The sequence below is a fragment of the Marmota marmota genome, unplaced genomic scaffold, assembly GCF_001458135.2.
Source record: "Marmota marmota marmota unplaced genomic scaffold, marMar, whole genome shotgun sequence".
NCBI lineage: Eukaryota > Metazoa > Chordata > Mammalia > Rodentia > Sciuridae > Marmota > Marmota marmota.
In genome coordinates this window covers 29,124,751-29,137,283 of record NW_025999982.1, presented here as the reverse complement: position 1 = coordinate 29,137,283, position 12,533 = coordinate 29,124,751, and the positions used below count along the sequence as shown (strand labels likewise).

General features: G+C 36.0%; 1 long non-coding RNA gene across 1 annotated transcript; it reads left to right on the top strand.

The window, feature by feature from the left end:
• Positions 1–11,974: 11,974 nt before the first annotated feature.
• LOC125617531 lies at positions 11,975–12,193 on the top strand. Its single transcript, XR_007348574.1, has 2 exons — positions 11,975–12,024; positions 12,061–12,193. It is a non-coding gene; the product is annotated as an uncharacterized LOC125617531 (long non-coding RNA).
• Positions 12,194–12,533: the final 340 nt, after the last annotated feature.

The window sequence follows — 12,533 nt, the reverse complement described above, 5'->3', positions numbered from 1 at the left end:
GGTCCTCACCAGCCTAACTGAGTCAGGGACACCTGGTGCCATAGATCTCTCCTGTTATTTTCAGACAAATAACTCAACAGGATGGGTATGTGCCTTGGAGCTCTCTGTGGGTTTTTCCAAGGACAAGGGTCACACTCCCTTCCTTGGACAGGCTTTAAGGTAGAAGCGTTTTTCAAAAATGGAGTCCCATCAGTTTCTCAATCCTCACATCTTTAGGAAGTGCCCTCTCAGAGACTGTCCACAGGGACATCAAACCTGCTGCACTTTTCCTGGCCTCCCAGGCCTTCCTTTGAAATCCTGGTGGAACTCTCTATGACCTCCTAATTTATCACCCTGCAATCCTACAGAATCAGCACCATGTGGTTGCTGCCAAGGTCTACCAACATCTCAAACAGTAGCCAAGTATCCAGGAAAAAACAGTACAGGCAGAGTGTCCTACTGATCTCTTATTAAAAAAAAAAAAAAAAAAAAAAAAAAAAAANATATATTTTGAATTGGTTGTGAAGCAAATAGTAATGCAGCCATTTATAGTAGTGTTATTTTGACAAAGTTACATAAAGCAAGGAAAATTTAATTAAGTTATTTTCCTTACTCCCTTGTGCCTGAGATGGGTGTGATCTTGCCAATTCCTGAGATGCTTTCAAGCCATCTTTTATATTGTCTCTGGGCAAAGTCCACAGCATTTCTTCAGTGGCTGTAATGTCTTTAGCAATTGCACCTTCCTTACCAGAGTTTTTACTCACACCTTTCAAGTTCCCCCCCCCCCAAATCTATCTGCTCTGTTTTCTGCTTCTTATAATCACAATAAACTTGGCTAAAAGCTGCCACTGATATCTGTGACACTGCTGACTACTATGCTGTACTATGCTGTCTGAAAATATTTTCCACCCAATTAAGAAGTCCATCACATTTCAATTCAGCCTCACAGAAAGCCTCAGAACACAGGCAGAAATGCACACAACCCCTTAGCCCAAATGTGACATGAAAGGCCTATAGTCAAAGTTCCAATAGAATCTTCCTCCTCTGAAACCTCATGACAGCCTTAACTTTTTGCCCAGTCCTGTCAGAATTCTGGTTTTCTTAGCTTCCACAAAAATTGCCATTTAAGCTCTGCTCACAACAATCTAAAACATTTCCGGTTTTCATGATTAACCATCCCAAAAGTTCTCCCATAAATTCCAAAACTATTCTGAACCTTATGGTCAGGTTCCTCATATCAATGACCCCACTCCTTGTTCCAATTTCTCTTTTGGATAGCTTTTCACTGCTGCAACTAAAAGATCCAATAAGAACAATTTTAGAGGAAAAAGGAGTTTATTGGGGGCTCATGGTTTGAGTGGCCTCAGTCCATAGACAGCCAGCTCTACTCCTTGGGGCTATAGTTGAGGCAGAACATCATGGAAGAAAAGTATGGTGGAGGAAAGTGGCTCAGGACTTGATCAGGAAGAAGACAGAGATTCTCCTCATCACAGACAAAATATGTACCTCAAATACATGTTCCAATGCCCATCTTTTCCAGCCATACCCCACTTGCATACAGTTATCACCCATTTAATCCCTATCAGAGGATTAGTTCTCTAACTAAGTTAAGGCCCTCATAACCCTTGAGTTTTCTCATATTGTCTCACATATAAGTTTTATGGGAACATCTTATAATTGAACATAATAACCACTGTATTACTTTCCACTTTTATAAAACATCAGATTCCACATATAGGAAAACACATAGTACTTTGTAATTTTGTACCTGAATAATTTCACTTAACTTTATAATCTTTGGTTCTATCAATGCTATTGCAGATGTCAGGATTTCATTTATTTTATGGCTATATAATATTCCATTTCATATATATTATGATATATTTTATATACATATGCATGGATGTATATACATTATATATATGTGTATATATATATACACACACACATATATGTCACAATTTACTTATTCATTAGATGATGGACACTTAAATTTATTATGATTCTTTGATATTGTGGAACAGGGCTTCAATAAATATGAGAATATTGATACATGTTTGACATTCTGATTTCTTCTCTTTTGGCTATTGTCATGATTTGGGTATGAGATGTCCCCCCAAAACTCATGTTAATGTTGAAATATTCAGAGGTGAAAAGGTTAGATTGTGAGAGTTGTAACCTAAACAGTCCATCCTAGTTTGAAAGGACTGACTGGGTGGTATCTGTAGGCAAATGGAGGTTACCTGGAGGAGGTGAGTCACTGAGAATATTTTCTGGAAGGGTACATCTTCCCCCCCTGCCCTTCCTTCCTCCCTGCTTCCTGACCCAGCCATGAGCTAAGCAGCTTTCGTTACCTGGGCTTTCCCCCAAGATGCACTGCCTTACCTGAGCACAGAGCAATGAAGTCAACTGACTAAGGACTGAGACCTCTGAAACTGTGAGTGATAAATAATTTTTTCCTTCTCTAAGTTGTTCAGGTCCAATATTTTGGTTAGAGTGACAAAAAAAGCTGACTAAGACTGAAAGAAGCCAATGGCATGATTTCTGGATAATGTCTTTCTCTTTCATTTTGAAGAACTCTCTTTTTTGAGTTTTTGTTTATCTGAAAATATCTTTATCTCATCTTCATTTCTGAAAAAAATAGCTTTGCTGGATACAATATATTCAGTTGACATTTTTATTGCCCTAATTATTGTGAAACTCTCAAGCTACCCTCTCTTAGCCTACAAATTTTTGCTGAGAATCTACAGCCAGGCAAACTGGACATTCTTGTACTATTTGTTCTTTTCTTTTGTTGCCTTGAAAATCTTTTCTTTATCTTTTATATTTGAGAAATGATTATAACAGGTCTTAGGATATAATTGGTTGAGTTAGGTACAAATGGTTATCATCAAACTTCCTGCCTTAGATATTTGATTCTTTCTCCAGATTTTGAAAGTTTACTACTATTATTTTTATGAAAAACTTTCTAATCCTTGGTGCCCTGAAGATTCTCTTAATCCCCAATAACCTGAATATTTACTTTTATATACTGTCCAAAAATCTCATAAATTGCCAAAAATTCTCTTTATACTTTTTTCTTCAACTATGTACTTTCAAATACTTGTCTTTGTGCTTACAGATTCTATCTTCAGTTTGATTTATCCTGCTATTGATGCCTACTATTATATTTTACATTTTTCTTAGTATATTTTTCAGCTTAATGATTTCTGTCAGTTTGATATTTTATTCCCTTTTTTCTTTTGTAGTGCTGGGGATTGACCCCATGTTCTCATGCATGCTAGGCAAATGCTGCACCACTGAACTTTTTCCAAAGCCCAGTTCATTTTACTACTAATTTGACTTATTTAGTAAATTTCTTTGTTAGAGTATTGAGTTATTTCTTTCTGTTTTCTACAATCTTGTTAAATTTTCCTAAAACATTGTTTTAATTTCTCCATCTATTACCTCTTACTGATTATTTCTTGGTCATTTTCTGGTACCTTATTCTGACTATTATATGAGGTCATGGTTTCCTGAAAACTCTGGATGATTGTTGGCATGCAGTATTATCTGGACATTGAAGAGTTATATATTTATTCCAGTTTCCATAGAATTAGATATTTATTCCAGTTTCCTTATTATGGTTTAATCTGTGCCTATTAATCCACAAACTGTAAGTAGGCTGATAATTTTATCTCCACCTATAATCACTTCTGTGTTCAAGCACTGAATGTGCCCATTTCAGGTTTGTGTGAAGTCAGTGTTAGCATATTTTTGTATTTCATCACTAGAAGGTGATCTAAGCCTCTAGCTTGTCTCAAAACCACAGCTGGTTTCTTGTCCAGAATGAACAGAGGAAGTACTTTGAGCATCTCTTTGGGATGGGAGAAGCACATGTGTATTATTCACAATCACTGGCCTATGGTGTCAGCTCTGGGAAGAATCATAATGAATGGACTTCTATCCCATGCCTGTGGCTACCAACACTACCAAGCTATGTCATAGCCTAAGCCCAGCACAACTCATCAATACCAGTACAGCATTTGGGTAGGATCAAGGTCCACACAGCTATATGCTTCTTACTGTTGATCGGTAATTATGTCCTAATACTACTGCACTCACTCACAGATGATGCTAGCCAGGAGAGAAGTCTGATAACATAGAACCATACATCTTCCACTTATACTAAGGAAGTTCCAGATTCTCTGTCTGGAGGGAGACCTGAAGATGGGAATTGGGATTAATCAAATGTTAAATTTCACCATCTCAACAATAAATTATAGGTCAAAGTCCTGTGCTTATTACCCTGTCCTTATGGAGTTTTAACTGCACATTGTGCTAACTGTGGTTTAAATAATGTTGTTGTAGACAGGTGCTAGGCCACCTAAACTTATGCAAAGGTGTATATAGCCACACGATATCAGTGGCACCCCAAGGATAGTACTATAGCTAATAGTGATGCATGTAGAAACACAGATTTTTCCCACCAATCCTGGTAGAAAGATGATATGCCTGATGGTAAAGCAGGTCCAGAGCTTCATCTGTGAGTACAGGCCTGGCAACAGCTGTGTTGCCCAACATCTGAAAATGGGTCCTGAAGATGCTACTCATTTGTCAGTAAAGATGCTAGACTATCTTACTCCTGAGTCTCACAGCCACAAGGATCTGCACATTCTCAAGAATGCTCCAGGCCCTCTTTGGGGTTACATCTAAAGAAGGTCATAACTTGAGTTTGTACACTGTGCAAAGAGATCTCTGTCTGATGTCAAAATAGGTGGAGAATCACCTCTGTGATTATGGCCTGAGCATAGCAATGTTTATCTCTGCCTAGTTTTTACTCTCATCTTGGTGGGCCTGGTGATATTCTTCATAGAAAGACTAGATTTTGTTCTAAGCTCTCCAGTGGTTAGAACCTTGCTTCCATGTTTGGGAGTGGCGTGATGGAGGCCTTCTCTTTACCTCTTCACCAACCCAGTTCCAGAGGCTCAATCCATGGATATTGACTTGGGGATGGATTCTGAGTGTCTGTTAGCACTGAGCTTCATCCTAGTATTCATGGTACTTGGTTCAGGATTGTGGCCTAGATTTAATTCCTGCTCCTTCACCCAAAAATGATTTTCTCCATACTGTGTTATTTGCAGTTTGGGGAGTTGTAGTTTGAGTGATGCTTTTCTGATTGCCTTCTTTAATACGTCTTTTTTTGTGTTGTTATAAGAATCAGGCACTATGGGCATCCTGTGATCTCCTTATTTCTTGAGCAGGTAGTTTTGTTAGAAGAGGTTGTGCTTAGCTCTTGTGTTCCTGCTAGAGAAGATTTCATGCAAGACATGAAGTGTAGTCAAAAGATAGCAAAACGTATTAGAAGACAAAAAAAGGTCAAAAACAGAATCTACTAAGGAGAAAGTAGGTTTTCTCAGCAACTACTCCCTTTTTGTACCCCAGCCTTTATTGGGGTGAAGAGGCAGTTTTCATTAGGATGGAAATTTATAATTACAATAAGGTTAAATATTATGTCAAGGACCTAAAGGAAACTTTTGATCATCCTGGCATGCACCAATAAATTTTTTCTGAAACTTTTCATTGATTTTGGGACTGTTGAGTTTCCAGTCTCTGGTCAGAGCCATCTATCTATCTTCCACTTAATATGAGAAGGAAACTGAAGTAGACAAATTTATGTATAATATGCTGTTTGTTATAGGTTATTATCTTAAATCAGAGCATGGCCAGGATGACTTCCTTAAAAACCTGTTGCTAGTTATCATTTGGGCTCAGTAATTTCTTCTTTGCCATGTTCCCATTGCTCATGTCTACCTGTTGCCTATCAGTTTGGTACATGAATCAGTGCTAAACTATATATATGTATGGGAAGATGAACACTTAAGGATCTTACTCAGCAGTTATGTTAGTACATAGATTAATATATGTTTAAGTACAAGTTCGAATATGTTACAAACCTAGTGAATGTGAGAAGTTATTGAACTCATTATATAAAATTTTGAATTTAAACTTGAATTTCTCATCTCTCTACTAAAAATAAACATATATTAAGTAACTACATATATAGTTTGTCAAATTATATGTCATTTATCCTCTAAAGTTTTCAAGTTTTAATGCAATTTCACACATGCTCTGCATTCAGTGGGTCTCACTGTTGCTTATATAGTTTAAATTGCATTAATACAAGGAAGAAAAACTTTCATCACATAAAATCTGCTTCTCTTACAAAGCAAGCTCTCAGTTATAATGCTAGACATGTTATTAATAATTTTGTCCATTAAATAATAAATATTTGTCAAAGTTGTAGAGAAGACTCAAAATCTGAGAAACAATACTTGCTGAAAAAAGAAATTTTATAAATATCTGACAAAGTTTTCTATGTACATATATAAATACACCACAATGAATCTCTATATGATGTATAATCACAAGACTGGAATCCTAATTTGAAAAAGATATACTCTGTGTTTTTAATAAATATGTCAAAATATACTCTACTATCATGTATATCTAAAAAGAACAAATAAAAATTTTAAAAACGCCTTCACGATATAAACAAAGGAATATAAAACTCAAATATTTCTTTATAAACCATGATAATAATTAGTTATTTAATCACAATCTTTTCTTTCTGTTTATGAGTTTACTTAATAGAAACCACATCTGGGAGCAACTCTTATCTATTTGTGTTTACAGTAATACATGGTTAACTTTGATCTGTGAACCAGGAACTCTCAACTAATAAAGGAGATGAAGACAAAGTTTTTTCCCTAGAACAGAACTCAAATCTCTACCTGAGACAATTGTGTAACGATCTTCCCTTTGTAAATCATTAAATAGGCTAGCATGACAGGACAGGTTTCTTATTTGTTCTCTCTAAGGAATCATAAAAAATTAACCTCAAATCCATTCCAAAGGTGTTTTAAGGAAAATTTTCATGTATTTTGCTATGAATAAATATTACTATGAATAAATATTACAAATAAATATTCACAATATATTTTAGCACTGTGAACATCAAAGAATCAATGAAGATAGATCCATTAAAAGCGTATAGAATACACACTAATAGACTTAAAACCTCCCAAAACTTTAAAGAGAAAAATATATTTTTAGAAGGTATGAAATAAATACATAAAATTTCAAGAAGTAAAATATGGACTTTTCTCCAAAGTAAATAGTTGGCCTAAATCCGTAGATTGGATACAGCCAAAGAATGAATATCAAACTGTATGAAAAGGTTTTGAAAAAAATCTTCCAACCATGGGAGATAAAAAGGTAAAACTTTTGGAAATTAATGAAATGAATCATAGATTGAGAATCTCTGACATATTTGTAATCAGTTGCCTGAGTGAAGGAAATAGAGAATCTGGCTATAACAACTGAGATGATAGGGGGAAAATAGAGGGTAAGTAGCACCATTGTATACTGTATGCTTCCCAAGATTGAATTAAATCTACTGCTGGGTAGCTTCATGATGAAAAAGGGGAGGAGAGGAGAAGTCCTAGAATCCAACTCAGAGAAATAGCAATCAGCTGAAGAATAGCAATAGTGGATTTTTTGAATAATAAAAGAGGTAGGAAAAGAAGACAGAAATAAATTGCATCATCATTAGGCACATGGCTACTACCACGGGGGAGGGGATACCTCCCTCCAGAGAGCTGACCAAAAAAAAAAAAAAAAAATTCATAAAGATTTCAAAAATACAGTCTTCATTATTGGACAGTTTGCACAGAAAGGAGATTTAACTATAACCTAAGGAACTGCCCTGACTCAAGAGCAGCACTGTACCTTACACTAGATTCAATGAGGACTAGGAAAAGGGAACCACTTTAAAAGAAAGGGATACCATTCTCCAGCCTGTCGGTCCAGAGAATCAGAATGAAATTAATGATTGTGTATTTTTCTTGTTTTAAAACTGAACAAAAACTTCTCTTTTTTTATAGTCTCCAGTACATCCTTGTTACTTCACTTGCTACTAAAATAATTAATTCTAAACTTTGATTCAGTCCATGCCCTCAAGTTTTTAAGACATTTTTCTTGAATTTCTTGAATATGTATTATAAAAATACTTACTATTTTGAGATATTGGAAAATACTCTTAAATTTTATCATAGGCCAGTAGTCAGCATCCTTTACATATGTGCCAAAGAATAAACCAATAGTCTTTCTAGAAAACTTACAGGTCCCCTCCTGCCTTTGTCAGTGACTCTCCCTAACTGCCATTTGAACCCAAAACCCTTGTTCTCTGTGCACCAGCATTACAAGACCTGTGTCCCACTGCTAAATCTGTTCTAATTGCTTACTCTCTGTGTCCAGATAGGTAATAATGCAGTGTATTCAGATATCAAGCATTTTCTCCAAAGGGTGTGGACAGAGTACATAATACCTGAAATGGCTGTAATTGCTGTTTCAGTGGTTGTTCATTTGTTTGTTTGCTGTTTCCGTGATTGTTTGCTTATGTTGCTTTGAGGAAACTGCGATGTTCTAGAAGTAAAGTCTTCACCATGGAAATAAGGCTTTATGAATTTCTGGGAGGAATTGGAAGATTTAGCAAGAAGCATGTGGTTGGCCCATTTTGATATCGCTTGTTTTCTATTATAAGTCTTACTTACTTGATACCCTGTTTCTTGGTTTGTCATTTTTATACAGTTCTTATTATTAATTAAATAGAAGGATTGAATAGACAAAATTTCAAGCCACAGTATTGGTTCATTTAGCACAGATGTATAGTAAATAATATTTCCATGAATTGTAGTGAAAAACAGAATTGAGTTTCAATCTATTCATGATATTTTTCCAATTATTGAGTCAGGTAATAAATCTTCCAGATGACCCCACATGCTAAATCTATTGTCTATAAATATGAAATTTTATGTGGTCTGTCTTTGGAGAATGAAAACAGAACATGTGATGAAAAGGAACATTTTAAAATAACAAAATTCTTAAAAAATGTGTCAAATTCTTGACAGTCTTGGAAAAAAATCACATGAAGAAGATTGCTTAGGTCAATGAGAAATACCCTTGACAGGTTAAAAATGTACCAATAAATTAACTGTATACTTTCAAATAAAACAATAGTTCATAAACCTTACTACAGTGTATACCAAATTGTTATCTATTAATTTTATTTAGATTTTCAGTTATTTATTTGCTGAAAGCAGTAGAACATGCTTAAATATATTTAAGATATATAAGTTACATTGGAAACAGCATTACTTTTCAATTAGAACCACATCAAAATTTACCACATAGGACCACGAATTTTCTCATTCTTATTCTTTTGTAGTATATCAATCAAGATATGAGTGAAGTTTGTACTCCTGGAATAGCAGTCTCATGAACAAGGGTAAAAGGGTTCAAATAGCAGTCTCATATACAAAATGATATTATTTCCCCCTTCCTATTCACAAAACTGCTACTAAAGTTTTCAAGTTTGAGGAAATAGGACCTCGTCTAAATTTCTTTGACTGTTAGTTGTCAAATAAAACTTTACATTTATAAGATATATCTAATAAACACACGCAAAACTTGGAAGCACATTAAAATGTTAATTGAATGCTTTTATAGGTTTTATTGTCTAATTATACAGTCAGAAAGCTCATGGCTCATTTTTAGACTTAGAGGGAAAAGAAGCAGCAAACTAAGAAGCATATAAAGTTGTAATAATAAATGATGATAATGCTTTCAAGAAAGTACTTCTGAGGTCAACCTTTCACATAAGAAGAAACTTTGATCCAATAATTGGTTCATTTTTTAAAGCATATATAGTTTCTGAGAATAAAATGTTTGATCAAATTTCATTAAAAAGATGCATGTTAATGCATCTAAAATGAGAAACAATGAATATTATACTTGTCAAAGTTCATAATTAATAAAAACATCCATTTCCTCACTGGTAATTTTGTTGACACTTTTTAGTTTTTACTGACATTGGAAGAATTTTCAGCATCGATGATTTTTGAAAAACAAGGAAAAAATCTAACCCAGAAAAGAAAATAGCAACTAAAACTCAGAATATATTTCTCAACTTACACTGTAGAAGGAAAACAGATGGTTGAAAATTAAGGCCTTATTCATATCTGTTCACTGGAAATGCTTAAAGCAAATTCTGAGTAAATGTACTAACATTCACGTCCTTCAATGTAATAACAGCTTTAGGAAAGTGATTCTGAGCACCTGAGGGAGGAGAATCAAAGAGCCTCTTGATTTTCAGTTATTGCACAGTAGAGAATTACCACAGATGGAAAAAGAGAAGCATGTCTCTCCTGCAGGGTAAAGAATGAAAGAGCCAGAGAATTTATTAATCTTTCGCAAAACCAATAGGTAGCACTTAAATTTGGCCAGCATGAGTCACCTAAAAGTAGGAAATAAACTGTTTACTTAATAAAAAATGCCCATACTTGCAAAAGCATGTGTGCATGCGCAAGCACACATACACAGAAACACACACACACATAAGCACACACATACACCCAAACCTAGCAAGATTGAAAGCTTAAAGTTTTAACATCCCATGTTTTGGTGAAATTTATCTTTGTTGAATTAAAAAAATATATTGAATAAAGGACAATATTTATACAAATAGAAAATAAAATATTTATGATACAAAATGTCATCCAGATTTCCTTTTAGAGATATTATGTTTTGCAATCTGTACCTCATTTCCCAAATACAAGGAGGCTGAAAAATTTTTGTTGAAATCAACATGTGTTGTATCCTGTGTTCCCATAGCACCACCGTAATAGGAATGTTCAACAAAGACATTGTTGGACAATTTCAACCCAAGGCATGGCAAGATTTTGGTTTTTACAAAGCTGTGAAAATACTGAGAAAATTTATCTGTAATATTCCCACATCCCATCCCACTGGTACCTGAGATAGCCAAACTGTGTCCTTAGACATGCTTCTTGACACAGTGCCCTGTGTTGATTTTGAGTCTTTCCAAAGACATATAAGAATTTTTGACCCTGACATCAAATAACTAGTTACATTGGGTGGTGGTGCTAATTTCAGCAACTATCTTCTCAGAAGTTGGTGTCTTCCCAGATGCTGCACAGGCCTCCAAAGCCCTCATAGCTCAAGGTCTTCCCAGATCAAGAGTTCTCTATAGAAGGATGACAGTTTAGAAAGTCCTTTCAGTCAAGGGTCTTAGACTTTGGTGTCAATAGCTCTCTCTGACTCTCTAAGGTATCTGTAAATCCTTTCTCAGAATAACGTTAAAAAAATAATGGTATCTGTAAGGGGGCAGGGGATTAGCAAGGATGGTGGAATGTGATAGACATCATTTTCCAAAGTACATGTATGAAGACACGAATTGGTGTCAACATACTTTGTATACAATCAGAGATATGAAAAATTGTGCTGTATGTGTGTAATAAGAATTGTAATGCATTCTGCTGTTACTTATTTTTTAAAAAAATCAATAAAAAAGAAAATAAGAAAAAATATAAAAAGAAAAAGAAAATAAATCATATTATACTGCATTATGCATTTATAATGATATATAATTCATGCACGAGAAATGTTGATAGAGAAGTGCATCTAATAACTATGCTTATTTGATAGAATTATAATCATAAAGATTGGGTTATTGGCAACAGGTTTAAATAATATAAAACATTTAATTTTCTCTCAGAAACAATGTCTCCAAACTTAATTCTCTTGAGCTTTATTTCTACATAAATAATTAAAAGAAATCATAAAATGAAATTAGGGCTGTGGTGAGCCGCTTCTGCCGTTTATGCAAATTATGGTCGCCATTACAAGATGGCGCTGGCTCCGCTGTGGTCTGTGACAAACAACTCCTTATTTGGGAGAGTTGGCGCATGACTTTTCATCACCCTATGAGAAAGCTCCACGTGGCTGCTTTGCATTGGGGCTTGAGATGCTTTATTAAGGCTGGGAGGGGCATCCGGGGGAGAGAAGAAGAACTAACAAGGGCCTGAAATAAACTGCTGAAAGAAGATTCCTGAGTGTTGCATCTTCCTTGCGGGCAAGGGGGCGCAACAAGTGGTGCCGAAACCCGGGAATCAGAACTTTCAGCAGTCGGGGGGGTGCACCGTAGTCCCAGGTAAGTGGGATCCGTGACCAAAGCGGGAGTAGTCCCAGGTAAGTGGGATCCGCGACCAAAGCGGGATTAGTCCCAGGTAAATGAGATCCGCGACCAAAGCGGGTTTAGTCCCAAGTAAGTGGGATCCGCGACCAAAGCGGGGCAGCTCTCTCTGTAAATACAGAGAGAGAGGAAAAAAGGACGCTCCTCCGTAGAAAAGGAGAGAGCGGGGATTTTTGTACTTTCACTTTCATTATATCTTTGGAGACATTATGGGCGCTACCTCTTCAAGCCCAATGTTGTTGGCCCTGGACGGGTTGTTACGTTCAGGAGGACTTGGGGTGGAGCAGAGCACTTTGCTGATGTTTTTGAGAGAAGCTGCCAAGGCCGCGGCAGTAGCGGCGGCAAACAGCGCTCTGCGCCGCAGTCCCAGCGCCCACGAGCCAAAACGCAAACAGCCGCCGGCGTCACTGCGGCCTCAGCTAAGGGACCTGCCTGCACTGCTGCGGAGCGGGCTCACGCT